Source organism: Aulonocara stuartgranti (assembly GCF_965226115.1).
Source record: "Aulonocara stuartgranti genome assembly, chromosome: 3".
NCBI lineage: Eukaryota > Metazoa > Chordata > Actinopteri > Cichliformes > Cichlidae > Aulonocara > Aulonocara stuartgranti.
In genome coordinates this window covers 77636927-77663162 of record NC_138941.1, presented here as the reverse complement: position 1 = coordinate 77663162, position 26236 = coordinate 77636927, and the positions used below count along the sequence as shown (strand labels likewise).

At 38.7% G+C, this 26236-nt stretch overlaps 2 protein-coding genes and 1 long non-coding RNA gene across 3 annotated transcripts in view; 2 read left to right on the top strand and 1 right to left on the bottom strand.

Annotated features, from left to right (window-relative positions):
* Positions 1-26236, top strand: part of LOC309703657 (uncharacterized protein) — a 196702-nt gene that overhangs the window by 28774 nt on the left and 141692 nt on the right. The gene's annotated exons all lie outside the window — the stretch shown is intronic.
* LOC309703664 (uncharacterized protein) overlaps positions 1-26236 on the top strand; it is a 163423-nt gene that overhangs the window by 12796 nt on the left and 124391 nt on the right. The window lies entirely within an intron of this gene.
* Positions 9573-10479, bottom strand: LOC309703719. The gene is made up of 3 exons (XR_014275982.1): positions 10439-10479; positions 10124-10262; positions 9573-9884 (listed from the first exon to the last, which is right to left on the bottom strand). It is a non-coding gene; the product is annotated as an uncharacterized lncRNA (long non-coding RNA).

Sequence of the window (26236 nt, the reverse complement as noted above, 5' to 3'; positions counted from 1 at the left end):
TTTGCCATTAAATAACCTTCTTCATCCAGCTGACAGCATCCTTCATCCTATGATATGAACAGCTCCTCCTGTTGATGACAAACCTCTGACAGGATCTGCTTGAGGAGCTTTTTCATGTGCAGCTCTCTGAGCTCAGGGCTGAGCTGCTGTTTCATCTTTAAGAGCTGCTGCCTCCTCGCCGTCCCTGTTCTCCTCTTCTTCTCCTAATGACACCATTTCTGCTTCATATCTTTCACTGGGCCTAAAACAGATGAAGAGTAGATCTGCTGCTGTTCACTGTTTGTGTCAATATGGAGAAACATGAAAGACAAACACAGCACACACAGAGAAATGTAGACAGGATGTGCAGCCAGTGCAGTAAATGGTCTCAATATCAGCTCTTTAGAAAATGATCCTGATGAACATGAAACTAACATCCAATGAGAAACAGCTTCCTTGTTTCATGTCCAATAACAATAAATGAAGAGCTAATAAAGAGCTGTTCTATTGTAAAATGCTGAGATGATTATTAGACAGAACCCAGCGGCTCACCAAAAGCCTGCATTGAAAATCTATATGAAAGTCATCTATGCTCATATATGGCAAAATCCTTTAACTGTCACTGTGTTTCTCATCTGTGCTCTTGTTGGTTGGACAAGTTTGTAAATGACAAAGAGCTCAGTGGACTTTGCATCCATCACATCCTGTTAGATGTTTGTTTTTCCTTCACAGCTTTGTGATGAAGGCTGAAGAACAGAGATATGAACTATTGCCAACATGAATCCTGATGCATGACGTGGGCACAGACCCACCAAAGCAACACTCAGCTCACCTCATTCCAGGCGCTGGTCTGCTGGAGACCATGAGCCTTGTTAGTCACACATCAGCACCGTGGTAGGAAACAGCCTCCATCACTTCATTAGATCTGAATTTGGACTGTTTCCCTCTGGATGACCCAAGTCTGTCAAATCTATTGATCCAACACAAACAAACACATTGGCTCACAGTCAGATTGGCTTTGTATGGATGGTGTAACAGGGGGCTGGGAAAGGATGCTGAAAGCTGAATATAACACAGATCAATAACAGGACATATAATAATGTAGAAACATGATCTTCAACAGGCACACTTCTGTTATTCATGATCACAAACACAAAGAACTTGTGCAGCCCTGATATCAGCCCTAATATATGAGTGTGTTTGCCCAAAGACTGAAACAGCATCAACATGACAGCTGTAAGAAATCTTCTCTCAGCCTTGTTTGGCAGAAGATCCCTGCAACAAAGATTGTAGCTGAAAGATGACGTGTGTAAAGTTTGCTCTGTGGGAGGGTCGAGGCTGTTTTTAGACCTTTGATAGTTTCCAATCCAGTTCTGACAGACAGGAATAAAAACATCATTAAGATCAGATCATGGAGCTGTTTGCTGCCTTGTTTCTATCTTCAGGTTACAAGACTTTACTACAATAAAGATCCTGACATGTATCTGTAGCAACAACATCACTGAATCTATAACAACTGGAGCCAAACCAGTGGCTCTGCTGGGATCACTGGTGAGCCAACACTTCCTTGTTGATGCAGATTTCAGGGCTTCCTTTTGCTCCTCCGTTATAACTGTTCTCTCTTCTCAACACATGATGACACAAAGGAATCAGCAGTGACAAAGATGATGCTGAAGAGAAGCACACACTTCACACATATAACAGAGCAGTGCAGTTACACACACCTCTGCTCGACATCAGGCCTCAAACAAAGACACAAAACACTAACTTGACTCTAAACAGAAGAAACGAGCAGCTGTTTCTGTTCTGTGCTTATTTATATTTGACACACATGCTTCTCTTTGTGCAAACACACATCGCACTATAAGGGTAACCTCGCACACAATGATTGGACAGCACAGTGATGATGCTGGGAGATCCTATACGCAGCAACACAGAAACACTGAGAACTTTAAACAATGATTATATTGAGATCAGCAGCCGACCCAGTCTAGATAAAGGCGAGCAGCTGGGACCGCTGCTGCACCAAAAACAGGTTTCAGTGTTTCCATGTGTGTGTGTGTGTGTGTGATGTCTTTACTTATACTGGTCAATAGACTTTAGTCAACACATTATTGAAAGGTGTTACACATGAAATAAAAACAGTGTTTATTCCTCTGAAGCAGCTGCATTATAACCAATCTGCTCCTTTGTGGCCGTTTAAAACAGCCTTAAATAACTGTTGTTATATTTGTTGCAGCTTCTGCTCCTCTTGGACAGACGACTCTGGAAAAAACATTTTTGAATTTCAGCTTTTAACTGGATAAATATCAGATATATAAACGTCTGCAACAAACTGATTCCAGCTTCTACACAGCAAATCCAGCATGTCCAAATTAACACTGTCGGATTTGATTTTCAAATTCAAATTCAAATTTTTTATTTGTCACGTACACAGTCATACACAGTACGATATGCAGTGAAATGCTTAGACAACTGCTCGTGACCTAAAGAGGGGGAAAAAAAAAAAAAAAAAAAAAAGGGGCTATGAATAAGATAGGGAAAAAATATGAAAAATTAAAGTGTAAATTTAACTAGGAGGGAATAAAATATAAAAAATTAAGGTTAAAAATGAAATAACTGTACAACACAAATTAGAATGAAGGGTAAATTTAACTGGGAAAGAATAAGATAAAATATATAAATTAAAGTTGAAAATAAAATAACTGTACAACAAAATACACAATATAGAACTATATAAGAATGTATGAAGAAATATAAATAAATAAATAAATATATATATGCACACACACACACACACACACACAATAACAGCAGCTGTACAAGCATTAACTGGAAATGAAGAATATAGTGACCAGTGTTGTGCAATCCACATTATGTCTTGTGCAGTGCAAATATGCTTAGAGTGATTTAAGTGATAACAATGTCCAGTGTGTGTAAGAACTATATGTGTGGGTCAACAAAGAACAAAGCAGACAGAGCCAAACAAAGACAACAAGATTTCACATCCAAGTAACAAAGATGGTAAAGTCAGCAGTCGGTGTGAGAAATGTGGTGAAGCTGTGAACAGCTGGAAACGTTTGTCTGTGTGGAGGACACAGAACAATCCACACCAAACATTAAACTCACTGTTTTCATCCGTTCAAAGACCAAACACTGTGGTTCATAACATTTAACTACTCACAGTGACACCGAGTGGGAAATCCACGGTGTTAAAAAGCTTCCCACATGTTTGCTCCATGTTTCTATCTAATGGAAGGCCCAACACGTCCGTCCATCTACCAGGTTTCATTTGTATTATCGTTCTTCTGGGTTCAGAGCAGCACAAGAAGGGCCCTGGACTCACTGGAGCTTTTTCATTTATGATCCTTTTTGAATCTTTCTGACAAACAGTGAAAATGTGTTTCTTTAATCTCCGTCTATATTTTCATCATAAAAACTCCACAGGACTCTGAGCCCTTATGATCCCTGCACAAACTCATCTCTAACCCTCTGCTGATCTTTGCTCCATGGATTTAACTCTTCACTGAACTGGACGTCCACAGTGTTCAAATCCCTGCAAGCAGGATGAAGTCCAGCCAGCCAATCACAGGACAGGAAGTGATCAGCTGACACAGTGATTTGAAGCTGTCAGGGTGAGGCTGCTTCATGCAGGTGTGAAACTATGAGGAAGCTGAACGCCTCCTCTTTCCTCAGCAGTGATCTGTGGCAGTCTGCCATCATGTTTGGCTGCACTCACTGAATGTGACTCACTGAAAGCTGAACCATGTTTTTGATGATCACACTTTAATTTAACAGCTGAACAATGAACTTTTAGAAAGAGTCAAATCTGACAGACAAACGTTTTTTCTCCATGTTGTTGAAGTTAAAGTTGTTTCAAAGGCGATAGAGCGTTTGTGACTGTGGCCCCCAGACTCTGGACTCCTTTGAGCCGGAGATGTGTGGACTCAGTGGTTTCATTCAACAAGCAGCTAAAATCTTTTTAAACTTGCTTTTGGTTCATTTCTGTTTTTCTGTTTTAGCTTTTCTGTGAAGCACTTTGTGATTTTTGTCTTGAAAGGTGCTATACAAATAAAACTTTACTTAAGTAAAACAGAGTTTGGATTGATTTAAAAACATCTGTAATCCAGATGATTCCAAACAAAGTGTAAAATAAGAGCAACATTTCATTGAAGCTGTGGCTTCATTTATCACAGTGTCACAAAGAGCTTCCTGTTTCCAGCCTGTCAGCTCTCACAGTGTTATATTGCACATGTGCTGTGAGTAATAATCTCAATAATAATAATAGAAATGAATAAATAAAGAGATAAACAGCACCAACAGGAGCCTGCAGAGAGTTTCTGCTCTTGCAAAGACAAACATGTTTGTTCCAACAGAACATTCAGATCATAATTCAGATGTGAAAAGCTGTCAGACAGGACAGCTTATATAAACACAGTGTTTAGTTTGTGAGAGCAGGTAAAGGCAAAGAACCAGGAATGAACTGTGGGGACCTGATTGGACGCTTTGGATTTCCTGATCTCACAACCACGAGTGCTGCTGCTGCGCCCTGCTGGGGCCAGTTTCCCCCCAACTGTCCCCTTGAACCACCTGGAGGTGTGAGCGCTTAATGTTAGGCGTTAGTTATTAATGTTACTGATGTTCTTTTGTGTTTTGGGAACTAATTACTAAAGTGGGCTTAACTTTATCATTGACCTGCTGGCGTTCGGTTTATTTCCACATAGTCTAGTTTGATGCACGTTCATGTCACAAGCTTCAAAACGTTTGTCACACTGGGAGTGACCTATGACCCTAAAGCTAAATGCACCTTTCATTGAACATGAGCTCACTGCACAACAATGACTGCAGATCTACACACACACACACAGACACACACACACAGGCGGTGTGTTGAGGTGAATAACAGGCTTTTAATTTGCTTCTTAGGAATAAAAATGCTTCCCAAATATTTCATATTAATAAAAATGTAGAAACATCTGGAGCACAGATGTGTAAAGATGCTGTGATATTCAATCAGAGTCAAAATGAGGAAAGAGGAACAGACGGTTTCCAGATCAGCACACATGACCCTGCAGCAGAGTTCACTATGGTACACGGTGGTTGTAGATGGACTGGAGTAAGAGCACATCTGAGATGGAAACAAGGAGCACAGGCTGTATGTAGGAGATGGATGAAGCCTCCAGTCACTCACACAGTCCCATCTTAAAGCCTCCAGCCTGGTGTTTAGAAACTGGCGAGAGGGAAGCGAGGGGACGCTGACGCAGCAGTAACGTGTGGCTACAGCATGAACATTGTTGTGTTGGAGACCAGAAACCCATCCATCTCTCAGCAGAGTGGGCTTGTTTATTTAGAGGTGCAGTTACTGCAACGCTAAGGAAACACTGCCTCCGTCTTTCACACAAAGCCTGGAGTTCCCTGCGTGAGAGCAGGCATGGATAGAGCTGACTGTTGGGAACATATCCACCGACTTCTGAGCGTTGAAGTGTTGACCGGTCTGCAGGCTCAGGCAGCAGCTGACTGTTAGCCTGATGCTGCAGAGGAAGCTGTCAGCAGCTCCCACAGAGCCTGACTGACTGTGAGAGGACAGAGGGACTTCAAATCCAGCATCGCTTCAGCCTGTGAGGAACTATTCGCCGTGGTTATTTGTAGTACAATGAATCGTGTCTGCAGATCAAAGCGTGACTGTGGGATAATCACAGGCAGTGGCTGAGATACAGCATGGTGGCATTAAGTGCAGATTCCTTCAGAGCGCCATGCTTAAGCTGGACAATGTCAAATTCAATTTTTCCAGAAGGAATTCAGGAGAAATTTCTGTCCTTTAAAAAGATTGAATTTGCTGCAGCAGTTGAAATGACAAGTTCACAGCACTGGAGCGCAGTGTGACACAACAGTCTGCCTCACACCAAGGATGACCCTCATTGGGCCGTACAGCTCATGTGACAGTAACAAAGATTATTATGGCCGTCTTCTCCCAGAACCACACAGTCTGCTGTGACTCCTCCCTGTTCAGTCTGACCTCGCCTGGTTTCTGCTCCTTCTTCTGTGAGAGACAGAAAAGAAAAGCATCTCCCTCCATGGCCTCCATTAGATCCACAGTGTAGTTCAGGATATGTTGTTGGGACGTCCTGACCCAGAGACTATTCTCACCATTATTATGTGTCTGTGTGAGCATTGCTGCAAACCCTCTGCACTCGACGTCATCCTGCAACATTTCAAATCCAGGCAGTAACGCTGGACGAAGCTTTAAAGCCTCAAACACGGAGCACCAACTCGTCTATGAGCACATTTGCATTGTGTAGAAATACAGTAATGAAATAGCTTCATTTAAATCTCAAGTCACGGGACACATGATGAATTGTGAAGTTACAATTCTTTTCTGAAAAAGCATTTTTATTTTTGTATATAAATAAATGTTGATGTTGTGCTATGGGATTGTATGTTTCAATTTGACTTATAATGTGCCAAATGACTGCAACAGGCGGCTCAAGGCGATGCCATCCAGAGTAAGGATCGTGTTAGCCACAGTGTTTCTAAGATTTTTACACCCCGTTACAATAACCTCAGTTTTATCTGAACTTAGAAGCAGAAAATTAAAGCTCATTATGTGTCTAAGACATCCCGGCAGTTTAACCAATAAAAGCGGGTATCATATGCATAGCAGTGAAAATGTATGCTATGCCTTCTAAAGCACGTATAATGTAAACAGAAGTGGTCTTTGCACAGAAGCCTGTGGAGCTTCATAATTAACCTCAGTGTGTGAAGAGGACTCTCCATTTAATAATAGCTGTAATAAAATGTTCTGGCCGACGGTGTTAAACGTTGCACTTGGGTCTAGCAGGGAAGATTTCAACTTTTCAATATGAATGAAGGCTGAAAACTGATTAGATTAATGTCTGATGATCTTTTCTGTGCTTCTTCAAGTTTGTAACACCAAACATATTTTAAAGGATGATATAAGGCTCACAGGAAGAGTTTAATTAGACACACATTTACTATTTTTCTTTATACTCTTTCTTTCTTGACATGTTTAATATGATTACTATCAGAGGAGAAAATGAACCTTGTGTAGTTTAAAAACTTTTTATTTAATCAAACTGTAATGTTGTTGAACTCTGACGGACGTGTCTTTTAATCTTGTCAACAAATCCTTAATCATCTAAATCTGCCATTTATCATCTAGTAAAATGTTCCCTCTGCTTCTGTTGCACATCTCCCCGGACACTCTCTGCTTCACCAGCCCTGTGCAGCTGGTTCATCCCCTGCCTGTCTCCTTAAACTGGGGTGTTTAAATCTCTTTACCTCTGTTGTGAACTTCACACAAAGTTTGTGGTAACAAAATCAAACTGAGGAGGATCTCGTTTGAAAAACACACACACTCACGAGACAAAATAAAAACAGACTGCTCAAAGCAAAAGCAGAGCCCTCACAGCTGGTAGTACAAACACAGTGACAACATGCGTATTAGATACCCTCAGTGCCAAAAGCATAAATATGAAAAAGGTGGGATCACCAAGAATATCCTAAAAATGGCATTGAGGTGCGTGTTACAGTAAAGAAAAAAAAAAAGTAGCCAAATTTTCATCGGAAAATGTTGAATTTTAGTAAAAACAATGCTCTGTAGTTTGATACTGTCGTTACAGACAAAGCAGATGTTTAAAGCCTTTGGACGCACATTTGAAACGCACTCATTCTCCTTATCAGCTGGAAACATTAAAGCCGTAAAATGACTTTTTCAAACGGATAAAAACTATTGAACAGCAGCAATGTTGAGCCTGTTCCAAAATTTGAATGTACATGTGTTGAAGGTGCGGGTCTTGTTGAATTATTAAACATACTTTCTTTAATTTTTCGAGCCACAAAAACAACAACTTTTAATTTTCTTCTGCTTGAGTCTCGGCCTCGGGTAGCTCTACTTATCATTGCTCAGTCAGTTGTCTGTTTGTGCTACTTTTTCAAGGAGCAGTGGATTATTGGTAAGGGTGACTTTATGTGTTTAGTTACTTAAGTGGAAGTACTGTGGATAGTTTTACCTTATATACATAGATCTACCAGTACAGCTTCTGAGGTAACTGTTTACAAAATGTTATAATCTATCCACAAGTTCTTTGCAATTTTACATTGATAAACATTATCCTTAACACATTTGACCCGCATAAAGTGCTATGACCATCACACTGTCATTTAGAATTGTTTAACTAGGACTCCCAGGCTTCTACGTTTCTACCTAGAAAACCCGCCACCAGCCAAATGGCTGGTAGGCTTTTAGCTAAGCTTTAGCTTCAGCCAAGTGGAAGCTAAATTGGCTAGTCATTCATATGTATATTAGGTTGTTAAAAAGGTATTCATGAGGGAGGGGAGTGGGGGTGTGTGGATGAGGGGGTGCTGGAGCTGCTAAAAGCTGTGAACTTCCTTTTGTGTTTCATCTTGATGCATTCTCAATCATCCAGGGAAATAAATCTCCAAAAGTCACCAACTTGGAGTGTTTCAGTTTGCCATCTTAGGGAGAAATCAACACACATGGGTGTATGTCCTTTGTTGCTGAGATTTATTGATAAAAACAGTACAAAAAACCAACCATTTGTACACATTTTTACAAATAATAATAAAAAGTGAGTGAGTACATTTCAACATTTTCAGCAATCACTCACAATCCTGGCACTGCCACGGTATCTGTAGTCTGCATTTACCACATGTGTATCTGTTGCAGTGAACACATTGCACAGTGGCATGATTGTTCTTGGCTCTTTTTCCAGGGCTAGGTGTGGAGGGTTGTGTGCAAAGCAACTGTTCTTTTCTTGCCTTCTTCGCAGCTACATGAGAGTGAGCCAACTCCCTTGCAAGCTCCACCAGGAAGTCCACCCGTCTTTCCTTCGTCCCGGTGCATGCTTGATACAGCACATGTGCATTCAGTGCTGCCATGTCAATCATGTTATAAAACACGGCAACTGGCCAGCGCCGTGTTCCTTTGCGGACAGTGTACTCCCGAACCATCTGGTCCATCACATCCACGCCACACTTTGTTTTGTTGTAAAGGGTGACAGTGTTTTAACTCGTGTCTTAAGTCCTTCCATCAAACAGAAAATAAAAAAAAAGTCGCATGGTTCAGTTTATATTTCTAACATTTTGTGATATAAAGTTGTTCATAACAAACTGAAAGGCTGGGAGTTTAAAATGCAAACCGATGGAAGCAGCAGTAGAAGACTATAATGTCACAGAGCACACGGTGTCTATTATTGTGTAGACAATTATAAATAAGAGCTTAATAAAAGATGCTTAATTTCTTAAGAAATAAACAGGTGGAGTGATCTTTATCAAAAGTGGATGTTGCATCTGTGGCTAAACCACTGTACCCAAAAACTTTAAAAATCTACTGTGTGTGAGGCTGTGTAAGTAAAGCTTGCCCTTCACACCCGCATGTAACAAACCATTTGTTGGGGGTTGTGGATTTGACACCTCAGCGTTGTGAAAGTGGGGAAACATGTTTCTGGCTGTGCATAAGATTCCTCCTTACAACTTAGAATCTCAGTTCTAAATGAAATTCAGATGTTTTTTAAGTATGGCTAATGTATTAATTGACTTCTAAGGCGCACACACACACACACACACACGCACACGAACAACAACACCAACACAGAGAAGAAGAAGAGGGGGTCGGCAGACTATGAATAAATCTACATACTCTGATATATGGTATGTGTTTTATAAAAACCTACTCTACACCAGCTGAGGAAGTAATTAAACACAATGTTTTGCCAAGTTTCCCCTCTGGGAAAAAGTCTGTCTTCATTTATTCAGTTATTGTACTAATGTATGCACATTTCTATGCTATTAAAGGTACTGAAAAGCTTTACTTACACAATACTTTGGGTACTGAGTTGACTTACAACAAAGATTATGCTGAAATGCTGAAAAAAAAAATAATATATTATAAACTATATAAATAAAAAGTACTTTTAATAAATTAAATTATTTTTTCACATGAAAACAATATTTATATTAATAAATTCTCGTTTAACAGAAATCTCTGATAATGTTTGTGGTGTCAGCTTTTTCCTTTTCAAACTGTGCGAGAGAAGAAGTATCTCATGACATTCACGCCTAATGTGTTCAGCATATTCTGCACAGTCTGCATCGTCACTGGTACCTGTTTAAGGCTGACGGGGGGTTGAACAGCAGGCTCTGGACACGGGCCCCAGTGGGGAACCTGAGCCCTGATGATGGGGAGGGTGAGTGCAAACACCAGAGCCAAAGGTAGCTTCATGGTAAAGATGTGGCTTTATTACCTAAAGAGAGTATGAAAGAAAAGCAGGTAAGGTAACACAAACCAAAAGAAACATGGCCAACGCAAACAAGATTACTGCTACATCAACTCAGGCAACATTTTTCTTGGCAGAAATAATCTAATATTAACTAATTTATAGTTTAATCCTTCGCATGTATCTCCACAGATTTCTCTTACCTCTGTGTTCCAGTGGTTCAGATATGTGCTCTGTCTTTAGAGATAGAGAGACAAGGCCGTGTGACCGATGGTGACATGGAACTGAATCTGAGCCCCAAAGAGAGAATAAGAGTTATGCTTTTGCACCATATTGTGTTTTCACCGTTCTTTCGTAGCAAGAAGAATGATTTTCAGTCAAATGATCCCTACAATCAGTATATTTAATTTCAAAATCAGCCACCCTGGAAATCAACCTACCATCTGGATAATTGTCAGATACTTCTTCCACCACAGGTACTTTTGGATCTTAGGTCCACAGGAGGCAAGACCGTAATACAGGTACATCAGGACATGGATCATCGCATTCATATGTGCACCAAAGAATGCTGCAGTAGAAGAAACAATAAGTTTTTAATTTTGTTCTGCTTACTATAGTTAAAAAAAATCTTAAACTGAGTTGCTCTGAACTCCTGCTGTCTGTATCCAATAAAAAGACAATAGTTGAGGGGGGTGGGAGATACAAACAAGTGTAGGTCCAGGGGCCCATGAATCCAGATTAAACTATCCAAGCTACATATGACGATACTATGCTTGTGGGTTTCAGTGAAATTTGTCATCTAGCTTCCTCATCAGTGTTCAGACTCAGTTTACTCTCAGTCACAATCATCTACTTGCAAATATACATATAGCTGCACCTGTGTTTACTAATTAGCAAGTGATAGCGTGTTATCATGCTAAATACATACTGTGAACATGATAAACATTGTACCCAATAGTAAACTTCAGCGATTAAATGCTATTACTCTCAACATGTTGCCTTGTTGGCATTAGCACTTAGCTCAAAGTGCTCCTCTGCCTGTGGTATACCTTTACAGAGTTGCTAGCATGGCTGTTAATATGCAGATGCATATTATTTAAAAAAAAAAAAAAAGCTCAACAAACAACAATAATGAATACATTAACCAGTAGTGAATAAAAGGTTTATAGACAAGTAGCTCCACATGTTTGGTTTAGCTTCCTGAAGCATCCACCAAGGCATTTGTGTCTCTTCCCAGCCCTCACCCAGTATAAACCACAAAACTACAGAGCCGGTGAAGGCTTTATCAACAGCAATGCTGATAAATTCATATATATATCATATAGCTGATGTCTGCTGTGTTGTAAGCTACTCACACTGTCCTCCTGCCACCCACTTGATGCCAATCCACCAGAGCGTGAACATGGAGCAATGATGGTAGACGTGCAGGAAGGTGACCTGGTTAAATTTTTTCCTCAGGATGAAAAACACAGTGTCCAGATACTCAATGCCTTTGGAGATGAAATACCACCACAGAGCTCCTGCCACCTGACTCCCACAGAAATAAAGAAGGGGAAGAAAAAGACTGTTAACATATGAACATATATGATCAAGAGCTACATGTGTGTGAACTCTGATTTTGGAAATCCTAACCTCGACCCGAGACTGACTCACTTGTAGTTTCTGTTTCAAACTACGTCATAGAGCAACAGGAAGGAAGGTGAAACTGAACACCATTCAACTCCGGCTTGTACTTTTTTCTGATAACAGGCCCGTGCTCTAAATGTATGGATGCCTCTCATGTTTCTAAAAGCTCTCTGAGTGACGTGTCCCTGGCAGGCTGACTGTAATTTTCTGAACCATGGGTACAGTGGAGAATTAATAACAGGTAGGGATCTGGTTCCAAGGAAACTAATTATTGTAGACACAAAAGTCTTAAGATAGTAAGTTACATAAACAGCTGAAGTCCCACTACTATATTCAGAGTTTATCTATGCAAGGGTGTGTGTGTGTGTGTGTGTGCAGTCGGGAGAGTTGGGGTATCCAATTTCCTTTTTTTGGGTGCCTTCTTGTGAACGCTGTCTGTTTTCCACATTCTGCAACGGTAAAATACGACTTAGAGGCGGATATTTGTTTTACCTTATGGGCAACAGTTGTCTGGCTTTGTTCTTGCTGTTGACAAAACTTGCCTCATGGTTGACTCTGAGAAAAAAACTCTTTCCCACAGAGGGGGGTGCTTTAATAAACTTATTCGAATATGAGCTTTTTTCCACTAAGGCTTATTTTATGGGGAGATGTACGAAATTATTTACCGGGTTACAAGCAATGATAATATCGGCTGTTGACTCCTCATTTTCATTTTCTGTCTATTGAGAAAACCCATTGTAAAAGTAATGAAGAAAAAAACTCTACCAAGGAGCAGGCTGCGCAAAACCTACCTCATATAGATGTTTTAATAATAATAATAATAATATTTTTTGGGGGGGCGTGTTATAGGTTATAAGCATTGAGAAAAAACTGATATCTGCTGTCTCTCTCCTCCTTGACCCGCGGTGTGTGTGTGTGTGTGAAACAAGATCGCCTGTCATGGTAATTATGGTTTGTTTTTCAGTCCCTTGTAAAAGGGATTCTCAAAAGGAAAAGTAGTATTCAAAGAAGACTATTCACTAAGGAATATTTATTCATTTTTTACACATATGGGGTAGGCAGCCTGTAGGTTACAAGCGGATAGAAAGTTCTTCTTTTCATCACAAGCTATGGTGTAGCCTAAAAATGCAATTTGTTGCTAGGCTGATCATCTTAAAGGTTTTTTACTGCGTCTGTATTATAGGAAAATAAAATACTATTGAGAGAAACGGTTCTCTACAGGAAGTCACTCTTTATTCCCATTACAAACGCCGGTGCAGCTTAAGAAAGTAAAATTACATCCGCTATTGTAAAAAAAAATACAGAGAAAATCGTCATAATATTGAAACAGAATTCAGACTATGAGTTTGCGGAAAACTAGCTGCCGCTCTGTCTCTCTATACAGCACAGAATCAGCTGCTGCATCACCGCTGTGCTTCAGGAACTAAACCCCTCCCCTCATGTTTATGGAACATGACGCATCAGGTCTGAAAATGACTAGACATGACCGGAGTATTTCCAGAAGTGTCATAAGGTCCGGATCGAGGCCTTCCATAGTAAATATGCTGTATTTGAATATGTCATATTCAAAGCCTTCTTCTTTGGGAGAGCAGATCTCATCGGACACAGGAGAGCTGCTGGCCTGCAGAATGAAATCCATCTTGTGTCTGAGGCTTAGAAATTGTGAACTCCTCCTCCTATCTGCTTTTATTCTCCTCCCATGCTGCAGTCCCTCCCTCTAAAAACTTTTTTTTTTTTCCCAACAACAGATGGCGCGCTTCCGGAGGTTTCCCCCCTCCCTTCTCAGGATGCAATTCGTCACGCTGGCGCGCTTTCGGGGTTCCCTCCTCCCTTCTCCGGATGCGGGGGGTTTCCCACCCCCCCTTCTCCGGATGCAATTCGTCACGCTCATTACACACTTCCGGGGGGGAGGGGGGAGGTCAAAAGGTCATGATTAGGGCCATCAATCACTTCGGATTAAATTTTGTCATAAACCGTATGGGAGTATCTCTCTCTCACTAAATGTGCTCCAAATAGAACTAGTGGATTTCACCAAAGTCCAAATGAATGAGTGAGATATATGAACAAGAAGTGTGGGTCATTATATTTGTGTGTGCAGTGTGTGTGAAACTAACACAACTCATACTGCACCAAAGTGTTGCTGCACGGGGGTCACTCACTGCATAGTTGTGTGTCTGCAGGTGCGCCTGTCACACCAAACATCTTTTGCTGTGGCTGTTCCACAGCTGCAGCTCGGCAACAGGCTCTGATAGGCCCGTTTAAACAGTCTAACAGCAGACAGTGAACACACAGAACAAACAGCAAACAGAGAAAATAAGAAAAAAGGCTCTCGGAAAGTTGAACATCAGCTAAAAACCTAATATGTTTCTCAGGGTCTGATTGGACCCCAATCAGAGTTAAAATGAGGGAATCATGGACTTGTATGTAAATACTCCAAATAAATGGAAATGTTTCACTGTGTGGGCAACTTTGGTGTGGAAGTGGGTAACAGACATGTTTTAGCCTTCTTTCCAGGTGATACTGTCAGGTGTGATTGTAGCCACGCAGCTACCGAGTGGACAGAATGTAAAATCAAATCATCTTCACTTCTCATTTCATGGATTTTATGCTTTATTTTAAACCTTAATACTTTTTTCTCCTCATTGTAAGCTGGACTTGGAGTTTGTCAAGCTCACAGCAGGAAAGACGGATCGTTTTTATGAAGATGGGAAGCCAGCATCATTCTGAAACTCACATCAGAGGAAACAAGAATGTTTCTCTGCTGAAGGACTTTGAAGAGAAGACTGAAGGTACTTTTCCATAAACATAAACTCCTCCCCTCATCTTTACTGCTAGAAAGTGAAAAAAAGGATGACCAAATAAGAGGTCTCCTTACTGTCTTTAGATGACGAGTAAGTGGAAGTTAAAAAGTTAGTAGAATAATTATACAAAAAATATTTATAAATTTTACTTTTGCTGCCACCCTCTGATAAACAGGTTGGAATATCACTGTGTTTACTGATGGGGGAGAATGAGGTCTATGGAGACGGTCGTTAACAGACTTTAAGTTATATGGCCTGGTGCAGCCGTCTTAGCTGCACATGTTTGTAATAAGTTTCTCCAGCTTTGTCTGAGAAGACAGTTTATCACATAGAAGCCACAGGAGGAGCCTTTAGCCTCTGCATTTCTGATTTCAGCCATTTTTGTTGTACATTTCATGACTGATTGAATAACACATTTCGTCTCATTACTGAGAAGTAACAGCTGCTTAACATGAAGCCCAGATGTTGGTGTGGGTTAGTGCTGTGGGCATTTTTCTCCAGCATTAGGATCAGATCACATGATCTGGAGTCTCAGAGTGAAGTGTTTATATCTTCTGTGACCACGGCACGTTAACTTCCTGTTACTTTAACCATAAATCTGTGATCCCAGAGCTCAGTGAAGACAGGAAGTGAAGCTGCTGCATCTACAGGAGGAAGAGGAGGGACCTGAGTTCCTGTTAGAGGAACAAAGTGCTGATTAAACAGACTGAACATCATGAGCTCTGAAGAACAACCTCAAAGTTTCATCTTCTCAGACTCACAGGGAGGAGCGTCTGCTGTCAGTGTCAGCAGCACAGCAGGTGTGAGGATGAAGGCAGACTCTGACCTGATGGTCACATGTCACATGACTCTTCTTCTCCTGCAGAAATGATCCCTGTAACTGCTGCCTGCTCCAATCAGACGTCAGTAGATGATGATGATAAAATAATTTAAAATCTGTGAAGAAGATGAAATTAAAATTCAGCAGCTGTAACAAATAAGACGAGATTAAAGCAGAAAATCATCAATCTGCTGATTTAGTGCACAAAGCGTTAGATAAACATTTGAATGTGATCATTATTTAACGCTGAGCAACTCAGTGCTGCTGTTTATCTCTGAGGTGATGGCTGCACGTGTGAGTCTGAAGCTTTAAAGCCACACAAACACTGGAAGAACACGCAAACACAGAAAGGCTCCGGCCTGATGGTGGCACTTCCAAATGATTTACTCTACAGATTACAAGTTTTACTAAGTCTGTGCACTTTTTCAACCATCCAGGTCATAACGGCTTGAAGGCAACAGGGAACGTTCCCTCTAAGGTGAAGAGAAAGAAAAGGAACATTAAAACATGTGGTTATCCAAACTGGGCCTTTATGAAACTAGTGGAGACACAACAGGAGTCTGAGACAGCAAGCAGAGAAGGGAGCAACAGACAGAACAACAGCATCATCCCTTATGTAGCAGGTTTATCAGAGAAACTCAGGAGAGTCTTCTCCAAGCACGACATCCCAGTGTACTTCAGACCCAGCAACACACTCAGACACAAACTGGTTCATCCCAAACACAATCTTAACAATGTGGTGTATGCTGTACAGTGCAGCGAGGAATGCCCAGACCTCTACACTGTAAAACAAATCCGTAAAAATACAGTACAATCTACTGTATAAATGTGAAGGAATTTTCCGTATTAGTCGTTTACATGTATTTTTCCGTATTTCTCAACTACTGCAATGCATTGTGGGAAAAAGAACCCGAAAAGGAGGAAAAAGTAAGAGCAGCCATTACACTTCTTTCAGGCTTCATCTGGATTTTGGACTCTGGCGTTGGAGAAACTGCCTTCAAATTTCTGTGGTAAATATTAAAACTCATATTTTCTTTTATTACAATAATGTTTTTCAAAAGACTCTGCGTTTTTATTTAGAAAGAATTGTTAATTTATTTGTTAACAGGTTTCTGCTGTCTCCAGACAAGTCAGGAATATTTTGCTGACTCATTTTTAAAATAATCGTTTTTTAGGTTTAACATGACTTAAGCTTTCCATTTTAGTTAATGTTAAAATAATTTTTACTATGATACCACCTGTTTTGCCCTTCAGTGGCTGGACCAGTTTTCATAAATACTATAGTTAGCTGTCTGTGTCTCTCTGGGTATTACACAGCTGTGACAGCTGACTAGCTAATTAGTGAAAGTCAGTGATGTAGATAACTGGTGAAAAGTGAAAACGTCATGGATCTACTAATGTATAGAGAGGAAGAAATTATTTTAGGACTCTAATAAGTAATATAATAATACCTATGTTTTACAGTTGGCTCCACAGTACACTTTAAAGGGTTTCAGGCAAAGTTACACTAACCCTATAGTTTAAGTCTTAGACCTTCCTGGCTGATGCTAACAAATGCTAATGTTAGCCTCTGATTTAAGCTGCTAAAGTAAAGACTTTTAGCTAGCTGACCAGCATAGATTAATTTGGTGGTTAACAGACTGTAGTGGTAATATTAATTGTGTGGATGCTTTAAGCATCCACACTATTGAGTTCCTGTTTCTCTTTATTGTGTGGATGCTTTAAGCATCCACACTATTGAGTTCCTGTTTCTCTTTATTCTTTATTATTCTTAGGACTTCCGTACACTTTTCGCCGTGGAACTACTTCCACAATTTTCAGCCGATTTTCACCGTTCAAACTTTAAACTATTCAGCTATTTTTGCTAATGCCGGCTATGACTTTTGCTATTTTTAACTATTATACTTTTTAAAATATTCCACTTTTTTCCTTTAATTTGTCCCATTGAAATGAATGGGAAACTTCTGCAATTCTGCTAAAATTTGCTTGTTTTTGAAACTTAACTACTTCCTCATATTTTCACCTAGAACAACCATTCAAACTTTAAAATGTTCACAAATTATTGGGCTATTCAGGTATGATTCAGCTTTTTCAAATCTTTTACTGTTTTACTTTTATGCCTCTTAAAGTTTTGAGTTGCAAAATTGTGATTTTTCACAAAATACATGCGTTGTTATGGTTGCTATGCTCTTGGCTTCCAGTGTGACACTGAAGCTTTTGCAGTCTTCTCTTCATGTCCGAACAACTGTTTGCTACTTGCTCAATTTTCACTCAACTTCCACAAATTATACATCAAAACGTAGGTATTTTTGCTGGCTTTCAGAAAATGTCACTATCATTGTTGTGGTATTCATAGAACTTTCGCAAATCTCCTCAGACCAACACAATGTCAGAAAACTCTCCATATAAAGTCAATGGAGAGTTTGTTCAAAATCACCGCTGGATTTCTGTAATGAGAGGCATATTCGAATCGTCATATCTCCTTAACGAAGCAAAGTTAAGACATGAGGCTTGTCCCCGAATATCTTCAGACACCCCTGACGCTCACAATTCAAGAATTTCTTTCTCACCTATTACCGTTCTGAAATGAGTTGGACTTGTTTGAGGGTAGGAAATTTGTCCTTCGCTCAGATTTCTTCAGATTTCAAACCCTGGAAATGAACCACTTTTTTCTCTCGTCATAACTTTTTTTTGGATTTCCACAGAGACCTGAACATTTCCATGACTGTTCACCAAAGCCTGCTGTCTCTTACGGTGAAAGAATGATATCGATACTCCAAATAGATTTCGAGTTACAAAGCGTTGTTTGAGGGCAAGTCAAGGCAGTTTTTGCTTCGCTCTACTCAGTTATGGTGCATTAGAAGTCAAATATCTTTAATAATTCATATTTTAATGATAAATTGTAAACACTGGAAGATTCCCCCATCTCTTCTGAACAAAACGGTGTAAGAATGACCGTTCTAGCCCCTACGGTTAGGAAATTATGGTCATTTGTTTGAGGGGAGTCGTCACTATGAGAAATAGACTGCAATAATCCTGTGCCTCTCTGTGCTGCGTGTGTAAAAAGATGCACCTTTTTTGGCGGGAAAACATAAACAGCCACTCTGATTGGTGGATTCAAATTTAGCAGCTCCCAGGCTGACCTAGAAACTTGCTTCTCTCTCCCTGTGTGTGTGTGTGTGTGTGTGTGTGTGTGTGTGTGTGTGTGTGTGTGTGTGTTTAGTGGGAGAGAGAGAACCCTGCCCATATTTGGCAGCATGTCATTGTAGGATTTAAATTGAACATAGTTAGACTGGTTGACTGGATTAGAGCCTGTGTTTGTGTGTCCCTCTGTGCATTTGTGTTTCAATAAGTTATTACTATTCTGCTAAATCATAGTATTTCTGGTACTTTTCGGTACTTGTGCTAAATACAGTATTTCTGCTAAATCATACTATTTCTGCTTTTCATAAGATTTGTGCCTAATATAGTATTTCTGCTAAATTATAGTATTTATTCTTTTTATAGGATTTGTGCCTAACATAGTATTTCTGCTAAATTATAGTATTTCTGCTTTTTATACTATTTGTGCCTAATATAGTATTTCTGCTTTTTATAGGATTTGTGCCTAATATAGTATTTCTGCTTTTTATAGGATTTGTGCCTAATATAGTATTTCTGCTTTTTATAGGATTTGTACCTAATATAGTATTTCTGCTTTTTATAGGATTTGTGCTTAATATAGTATTTCTGCTAAATTATAGTATTTCTGCTTTTTATAGTATTTGTGCTAAAACATAGTATTTCTACTAAATGTAGTATTTATGCTTAATCATAGTATTTCTATATATTTCTGCCAGGTCCCCAGGCAGCCAACCCTCTGTGAGGACTTAGACATTCAAATTTTCAAATCAGGGCCTGCACGGTTTCCCAGCCAATCATATATGTGTCCTGAGGCATTCAAATTTGCATATTGGGGCCTTCATGGCTTCTAAGCCAGCCAATCATATCTGAGGGCTGAGGAATTCAAATCCACAAATCAGGGCCTGCACAGCTTCCCAGCCAGCCAATCATGTATGTGGGCTCCAGGTATTCAAATTTGCATATTGGGGAATTCGTGGCTTCTAAGTCAACAAGTCATCCATGTCATATATCTCTAAAAATTCATATTTTAATGATAAATTGTCAACACTTGAAGATTCCCCCATCTCTTCTGAACAAAACGGTGTAAGAATGACCGCTCTAGTCCCTATGGTTAGGAAATTATGGTCATTTGTTTGAGGGGAATCCTCACTATGTGAAATAAACTGAAAGAAGCAGGTCTATGTCTCTGTGCTGCGTGTGTAAAAAGATGCACCTGTTTTGGCGGGAAAACGTAAACAGCCTCTCTGATTGGTGGATTCAAATTCAGCAGCTCCCAGGCTGACCTAGAAACTTAGTCCTCTCTCCCTGTGTGTGTGTGTGTGTGTGTGTGTGTGTGTGTGTGTGTGTGTGTGTGTGTGTTAGTGGGAGAGAGAGGACCCTGCCCTTATTTGGCAGCATGTCATTGTAGGATTTAAATTGAACATAGTTAGACTGGTTGACTGGATTAGAGCCTGTGTTTCTGTGTCCCTCTGTGCATTTGTGTTTCAATAAGTTATTACTATTCTGCTAAATCATAGTATTTCTGGTACTTTTCGGTACTTGTGCTAAATACAGTATTTCTGCTAAATCATACTATTTCTGCTTTTCATAGGATTTATGCCTAATATAGTATTTCTGCTAAATTATAGTATTTCTGCTTTTTATAGGATTTGTGCCTAACATAGTATTTCTGCTAAATTATAGTATTTCTGCTTTTTATAGGATTTGTGCCTAACATAGTATTTCTGCTAAATTATAGTATTTCTGCTTTTTATACTATTTGTTCTAAATTATAGTATTTCTGCTTTTTATAGGATTTGTGCTTAATATAGTATTTCTGCTAAATTATAGTTTTTCTTCTTTTTATAGTATTTGTGCTAAAACATAGTATTTCTACTAAATGTAGTATTTATGCTTAATAATAGTATTTCTATATATTTCTGCCAGGTCCCCAGGCAGCCAATCCTCTGTGAGGACTGAGACATTCAAATTTTCAAATCAGGGCCTGCACAGTTTCCCAGCCAATCAAATAAGTGTCCTGAGGCATTCAAATTTGCATATTGGGGCCTTCGTGGCTTCTAAGCCAGCCAATCATATCTGAGGGCTGAGGAATTCAAATCCACAAATCAGGGCCTGCACGGCTTCCCAGCCAGCCAATCACATATGTGGTCTCAGGCATTCAAATTTGCATATTGGGGAATTCGTGGCTTCTAAGTCAACAAGTCATCCATGTCATATATCTCTAAAAATTCATATTTTAATGATAAATTGTCAACACTTGAAGATTCCCCCATCTCTTCTGAACAAAACGGTGTAAGAATGACCCTTCTAGCCCCTACGGTTAGGAAATTATGGTCATTTGTTTGAGGGGAGTCGTCACTATGAGAAATAGACTGCAAAAATCCTGTGTGTCTCTGTGCTGCGTGTGTAAACAGAAGCACCTGTTTTGGCGGGAAAAAGTACACAGCCTCTCTGATTGGTGGATTTAAATTCAGCAGCTCCCAGGCTGACCTAGAAACTTACTTCTCTCTCCCCGTGTGTGTGTGTGTGTGTGTGTGTGTGTGTGTGTGTGTGTGTGTGTGTGTGAGACAGAGAGAGAGAGAGAGAGAGAGAGAGAGAGAGAGAGAGAGAGGCTTTTAATGGGATGATCTCATTCTAAGATTTAAATTCAATATATTTAGACTGGTTGACTGAATTGGATCTTGTGTGTGGGTCTCTCTGTGCATGTGTGTTTCCTCATGTGTACATATTTGTGATTGTGTGGCTGTAATAAATTTTTTTGCAGATTTTTGTCATTTAACAAGTATATTTGAGGGACCCTCAGCATGTTCAGCATTTTTTCAGCTGTCCATTTTGCTTTTCCAATTTTTCTGTTTAACTTATTACTATTGTGCTAAATCATACTATTTCTGCTATTTTATAAGATTTGTGCTTAATATACTATTTCTGCTTTTATAGGATTTGTGCTTAATATAGTATTTCTGCTAAATGTAGTATTTATGCTTAATCATACTATTTCTGCTTTTCATAGTATTTGTGCTTAATATAGTATTTCTGCTAAATTTAGTATTTCTGATTAATTATAGTTTTTCTACTAAAACATAGTACAGTATTTCTGCTTTTTATGGGATTTGTGCTAAAACAAAGTATTACTACTAAATGTAGTATTTGTGCTTAATCATACCATTTCTGCTTTTTATAGGATTTGTGCTTAATATAGTATTTCTGCTAAATTATAGTATTTCTGCCAAATTATAATATTTGTGCTAAAACATAGTCTCAATTTAAAATTACAATATTCATAGTTCATCACAGTGTCTCTGGTAAATCACAATATTTCTGCTCTGTTGTACTATTTTTCTAAATCATAGTGTTTCTGTAATGTTTAAGTATTTTTGGCTAAATATATTCTTTCTGTTATCTTATACTATTTCTCCTAAATTCTTGTATTTTTGAGAAGTTATCATGTTTCTGGTAAGTTACAATATTTCTGCTAAATTCTGCTATGCTATTGTATTTCTGCCAAGTATTATGTTTCCTCTAAGATATTGCAGTTCTGCTAAGTTATTCCATTTTAGCAAACTTCTTTTGCTTCTGCAAAGTTTTTACAATTTCTGCAACTTTTCAGCTTTTTCAGCTACTTTTTGCATACAGCTTCAGCTTTAAGCATCCACACTGCATTTTCGCAGGAAATGCAAATTTTTCTAGTTCTTTATTATTATTATTCCGGGTGTTTCCGTACACTTTTCGCCGTAGAACTACTTCCACAATTTTCAGCCGATTTTCACCGTTCAAATTTTAAACTATTCAACTATTTTTGCTAATGCCGGCTATGACTTTTGGTATTTTTAACTATTATACTTTTTAAAATATTCCACTTTTTTCCTTTAATTTGTCCCATTGAAATGAATGGGAAACTTCAGCAATTCTGCTAAAATTTGCTTGTTTTTGAAACTTAACTACTTCCTCATATTTTCACCTAGAACAACCATTCAAACTTTAAAATGTTCACAAATTATTGGGCTATTCAGGTATGATTCAGCTTTTTCAAATCTTTTACTGTTTTACTTTTATGCCTCTTAAAGTTTTGAGTTGCAAAATTGTGATTTTTCACAAAATACATGTGTTGTTATGGTTGCTATGCTCTTGGCTTCCAGTGTGCCACTGAAGGTTTTGCAATTTTCACTTCATGTCCGAACAACTTCCTGCTACTTGCTCAATTTTCACTCAACTTCCACAAATTATACATCAAAACGTAGGTATTTTTGCTGGCTTTCAGAAAATGTCACCATCATTGTTGTGGGATTTATAGAATTTTTGCAAATCTTCTCAGACTAACACAAGGTCAGAAAACTCTCCATATAAAGTGAATGGAGAGCTTGTTCAAAATCACCGCTGGATTTCTGTAATGAGAGGCATATTCGAATCGTCATATCTCCTTAACGAAGCAAAGTTAAGACATGAGGCTTGTCCCCGAATATCTTCAGACACCCCTGACGCTCACAATTCAAGAATTTCTTTCTCACCTATTACCGTTCTGAAATGAGTTGGACTTGTTTGAGGGTAGGAAATTCGTCCTTCGCTCAGATTTCTTCAGATTTCAAACTGTGGAAATGAACCACTTTTTTCTCTCGTCATAACTTTTTGTTGGATTTCCACAGAGACCTGAAAATTTCCATGATTGTTCACCAAAGCCTGCTGTCTCTTACGGTGAAAGAATGATATCGATACTCCAAACAGATTTCGAGTTAGAAAGCGTTGTTTGAGGGCAAGTCAAGGCAGTTTTTGCTTCGCTCTACTCAGTTATGGTGCATTACAAGTCAAATATCTTTAATAATTCATATTTTAATGATAAATTGTAAACACTGGAAGATTCCCCCATCTCTTCTGAACAAAACGGTGTAAGAATGACCGCTCTAGCCCCTACGGTTTGGAAATTATGGTCATTTGTTTGAGGGGAGTCCTCACTATGAGAAATAGGCTGCAATAATCCTGTGCCTCTCTGTGCTGCGTGTGTAAAAAGAGGCACATGTTTTGGCGGGAAAAAGTACACAGGCTCTCTGATTGGTGGATTCAAATTCAGCAGCTCCCAGGCTGACCTAGAAACTTACTTCTCTCTCCCTGTGTGTCTGTGTGTGTGTGTGTGTGTGTGTGTGTGACAGGCAGAGAGAGAGAGAGAGAGAGAGAGAGAGAGAGAGAGAGAGAGAGAGAGAGAAAGCCTTTTAATGGGATGATCTCATTCTAAGATTCTAATTTAATATATTTAGACTGGGTGACTGAATTTGATCTTGGTAGTGTGTCTCTCTGTGCATGTGTGTTTCCTTATGTGTACATATTTGTGATTGTGTGGCTGTTATAGATTTTTTTGCTAATTTTTTTCATTTAACAAGTATATTTGAGGGACCCTCAGCATGTTCAGCATTTTTTCAGCTGTCCATTTTGCTTTTCCAGTTTTTCTGTTTAAGTTATTACTATTGTGCTAAATCATACTGTTTCTGCTATTTCATAAGATTTGTGCAAAATATAGTATTTCTGCCAAATATAGTATTTCTGATTAATTATAGTTTTTCTACTAAATCATAGTACAGTATTTCTGCTTTTTATAGGATTTGTGCTCAAACATAGTATTTCTACTAAATGTAGTGTTTATGCTTAATCATACTATTTTTGCTTTTTATAGGGTTTGTGCTTAATATAGTATTTCTGCTAAATTATAGTATTTCTGCTTTTTATAGTATTTGTGCTAAAACATAGTATTTCTACTAAATGTAGTATTTATGCTTAATCATACTATTTCTATATATTTCTGCCAAGTCCCCAGGCAGCCAATCCTCTGTGAGGACTTAGACATTCAAATTTTCAAATCAGGTCCTGCACGGTTTTCCAGCCAATCATATATGTGTCCTGAGGCATTCAAATTTGCATATTGGGGACTTCATGGCTTCTAAGCCAGCCAATCATATCTGAGGGCTGAGGAATTCAAATCCACAAATCAGGGCCTGCACAGCTTCCCAGCCAGCCAATCATGTATGTGGGCTCCAGGTATTCAAATTTGCATATTGGGGAATTCGTGGCTTCTAAGTCAACAAGTCATCCGTGTCATATATCTCTAAAAATTCATATTTTAATGATAAATTGTCAACACTTGAAGATTCCCCCATCTCTTCTGAAAAAAAAACGGTGTAAGAATGACCGTTCTAGCTCCTACGGTTAGGAAATTATGGTCATTTGTTTGAGGGGAGTCGTCATTATGAGAAATAGACTGCAATAATCCTGTGCCTCTCTGTGCTGCGTGTGTAAAAAGGATGCACCTGTTTTGGAGGGAAAGAGTGCACAGGCTCTCTGATTGGTGGATTCAAATTCAGCAGCTCCCAGGCTGACCTAGAAACTCACTTCTCTCTCCTTGTGTGTATGTGAGTGTGAGTGTGTGTGTGTGTGTGTGTGTGTGTGTGTGTGTGTGTGTGTGTGACAGAGAGAGAGAGAGAGAGAGAGAGAGAGAGAGAGAGAGAGAGAGAAAGGCTTTTAATGGGATGATCTCATTCTAAGATTCAAATTCAATATATTTAGACTGGTTGACTGAATTGGATCTTGTGTGTGTGTCTCTCTGTGCATGTGTGTTTTCTTATGTGTACATATTTGTGATTGTGTGGCTGTTATAGATTTTTTTGCTAATTTTTTTCATTTAACAAGTATATTTGAGGGACCCTCAGCATGTTCAGCATTTTTTCAGCTGTCCATTTTGCTTTTCCAGTTTTTCTGTTTAAGTTATTACTATTGTGCTAAATCATACTGTTTCTGCTATTTTATAAGATTTGTGCTTAATATACTATTTCTGCTTTTATAGGATTTGTGCTTAATATAGTATTTCTGCTTTTTATAAGATTTGTGCTTAATATAGTATTTCTGCTAAATGTAGTATTTATGCTTAATCATATTATTTCTGCTTTTCATTGGATTTGTGCTTAATATAGTATTTCTGCTAAATTTAGTATTTCTGATTAATTATAGTTTTTCTACTAAATCATAGTACAGTATTTCTGCTTTTTATGGGATTTGTGCTAAAACAAAGTATTTCTACTAAATGTAGTATTTATGCTTAATCATACCATTTCTGCTTTTTATAGGATTTGTGCTTAATATAGTATTTCTGCTAAATTATAGTATTTCTGCCAAATTATAATATTTGTGCTAAAACATAGTCTTAATTTAAAATTACAATATTCATAGTTCATCACAGTGTCTCTGGTAAATCACAATATTTCTGCTCTGTTGTACTATTTTTCTAAATCATAGTGTTTCTGTAATGTTTAAGTATTTTTGGCTAAATATATTCTTTCTGTTATCTTATACTATTTCTCCTAAATTCTTGTATTTTTGAGAAGTTATCATGTTTCTGGTAAGTTACAATATTTCTGCTAAATTCTGCTATGCTATTGTATCTCTGCCAAGTATTATGTTTCCTCTAAGATATTGCAGTTCTGCTAAGTTATTCCATTTTAGCAAACTTCTTTTGCTTCTGCAAAGTTTTTACAATTTCTGCAACTTTTCAGCTTTTTCAGCTACTTTTTGCATACAGCTTCAGCTTTAAAGCATCCACACTGCATTTTCGCAGGAAATGCAAATTTTTCTAGTTAAAGTTTAGTTTCACCTCA